This window comes from Chiloscyllium plagiosum, chromosome 8 (assembly GCF_004010195.1).
Source record: "Chiloscyllium plagiosum isolate BGI_BamShark_2017 chromosome 8, ASM401019v2, whole genome shotgun sequence".
Lineage (NCBI taxonomy): Eukaryota > Metazoa > Chordata > Chondrichthyes > Orectolobiformes > Hemiscylliidae > Chiloscyllium > Chiloscyllium plagiosum.
Window position 1 is genome coordinate 83,473,236 of NC_057717.1, and position 2,810 is coordinate 83,476,045.

General features: G+C 37.3%; 1 long non-coding RNA gene across 2 annotated transcripts; it reads left to right on the plus strand.

Moving 5' to 3' along the window:
* Window positions 1–606: 606 nt before the first annotated feature.
* On the plus strand, window positions 607–2,382 carry LOC122552432. 2 transcript variants are annotated; one of them, XR_006312395.1, is made up of 2 exons: window positions 607–1,369; window positions 1,487–2,382. It is a non-coding gene; the product is annotated as an uncharacterized LOC122552432 (long non-coding RNA). The 2 variants fall into 2 exon arrangements; XR_006312394.1 differs by having other exon boundaries at window positions 607–1,121.
* Window positions 2,383–2,810: the final 428 nt, after the last annotated feature.

The window sequence follows — 2,810 nt, forward strand, 5'->3', positions numbered from 1 at the left end:
CATTAATTATAATCTCTGGCAAATCTGTTGTTCATTCGGGTACGGGTTGATGAGACAGAGCAGGGAAGCCAAATCGAAGAAGCACTTATTTCTCAGTCACGTTAAAAGCTGAAAGCAAGTATCTTTCCAGGAGGTATGAACTAACGAGAACCTAGCCTTTAATATTAGCTTTTTTATGTGTAACAAACAAACACTTTTTTGTGGCATGCGCATATTTTAAACAAATCGATTTTTATTCAAATAGCTTAAATAGATCGAAACATTCAGTGACAAATAATTTAGCGCATTTGAAGCATTGCATATCAATCTCAATAACATTCCAGATGGAAAATTCCTGTTTGAAAGACTCTCAAGTTAATATGGATGCATGTGATGATCTATTAAATATTAATATCCATAGTCAACTATATGCTCGTCACGTGGATTTATGAGTCGATTACTTACAGTGTAGAAACAGGCCCTTCGGCCCTATTAGTCCATACCGACCCTCCAAAGAGCAACACACCCAGACTCTTTCCCCTACGATTACCCCTTCACCAATTCATCTAACCTGCACTTTTTTGGACTGTGGGAGGAAACCGGAGCACCCGGAGGAAACTCCACACAGACAGTTGCCTGAGACGCGAATTGAACCCTGGCACTGTGAAGCATGAACGCTCATCACTGTGCCACTATGCCGCCCCTGTTCCTTCTCATTTCACGAATTTGCTCAGAGGAAAGCAGAGTGGCTTGCAAATAGAAGTTCAGGAGAAATGCTTTATTTTCATTTCCTGTATAGGTATTGGTTCTTCGAATGATTGGGAATATCCTGGTACTCATCAGGCAACGTCTCTCTGGATGATTACTTTTATTCGGGTCTGTTAGCAATGTCAGATATTTGGAAAATAAGTTTACATATAATTGACGTTCGTGATTCTTTTTTCTTGGATTTTCTTTGTAGATGTGCAAAAGATTGAATGCTTGAAACAGTGTAATACATAACAAAGCTTTAAACAAACTACCAATTTTCCAAGGATATAACAGTTGCAGTATTGTTTCAAATTGTTATGAAATTTACAATTAGTTTCATGCAGTAAAGAACAATCCAGTACCACAAGAAGCAACATTCCTGTCAGTGTCCGGTAAGTGGGTGGCACAGTGGTTCAACGGTTTCGTTTCCTCCCTCAATCCAAATATGTGCTGGTAAAGTCAATTGTCCATGCAAATGTGTCCATAGTATTCCGGAGAATTTATGTTACGTGCAATGTGACAGATCAGACACCGAGCTTGTTCTATCAGTTCGTATGATCACGGCTGCTTTACAAACAACACACCCATTTTGCTTCAATACCAATGGAGGCAGGAGCAAAACTGCCGGGTTTCTTTTCAGGTCAATACTGAGTTTACTTGTAGATTTACATCCTTCATACAAAATGTAATAGTATTTTGGGAGGACAACAGTTGGTCTCACTTGGTTGATGTTTCCATAATGTTATTACTTTTGCAGAACAATTGAAAGCGCCCTCGTTTCAAATTGAGCAAACTCGTATTGGAGTTGAGGTATCAGCGTTTTAATCATGGTGCAATGCTCGTCTTTGTCGCTGGCTGAATCCATTGCTTCACTGGCAAACGCATTTTTCCAGATTTTTATCTACAGCCTGCTCAGTTCTCTGAAACGGAATAAAGAAATACAACTAAAACTGCCTGCAATCAGAACGTTCAGTCCCTTCTGAAATGTTCAAAAACGTCTCAAAGTTCGCAGATAAAAAAAAAACTGATTTTAACTCGGAATTGTTTCTCTGAATCATGGTGATACCTCTCAATCCAGTCGTGCTGAGGAAGGAAATAATGTGTAAAAATAATGTTAATAAATAACAAACGAGGAGATCATTCAACCCACCATATCTGATGTTTAGAGCCGTGACTTTGTGTTTTCCTGATTCCCATTATTATTTTACAGACGAAATTCCCAATCAGCAATACAAATGTCAGAAACATTCTCCCTATTTTACAATAAAAAGTGAAGACAAATCAATTTTCCATTTTATTTACAATGTTAAATCATGGTTGTATCTGACAGATTGATTACATTTGTTCAGATAGCAAAGTTGGACCGAGTTTCAAAATTCACAGCAAAAAGCTGGCAGAGATATTATCGTTTGAAAGGCATTCTACTTAACATTTTCAATTTAATATTATGCTTTAGATCAGTGTTTACAGCTTTGTAATGATACCAGCCAAAATATATTGAGTTAACTTAAAACCCAAAAATGCTTCACAGTTTCACATTCCAGGCATATTCAGTGGACAATTTGTAATCGAGATTATCTGTAGAGTAATGATTATTGCGTTAGCTCGAACCGCTTGTTCTCGAAGTACAAAGGGCAGAAATACTTTCAAAGCTTATTTATTTGCTTGAGGGAATACATGTGACCCGCCATTCTTGCCAATGTACATCAGATCTCGTGTCTATTTTTCGAAAATATATTTTAAAAGGCAAAAAATATGGTTGGTTGAATGATCTCCTCATTTATTATTTATTAATATTACTTCGTTGACCTGTCTGAATCGATTTTCGCGAAAAATATCATCAAATTCGACCTTTTTTGAATTAAAAAGCAAAATGGTGGAACAGGTTCTTGGGTTAATATTCAATGTGGTCTGTTGCTATCTTTCTGCAGACTAGTGCGTTTTATGAACAGGTGACTGCTGGATCGAAACTGGACAGCAATGTACACATACATCCCCATGTGACTGGGTATTTTCCACTCATGCCTATTAGAGAAGAATATTAGATTTTCACTTCTTTCCAATCTGATGTCCTACTTTTG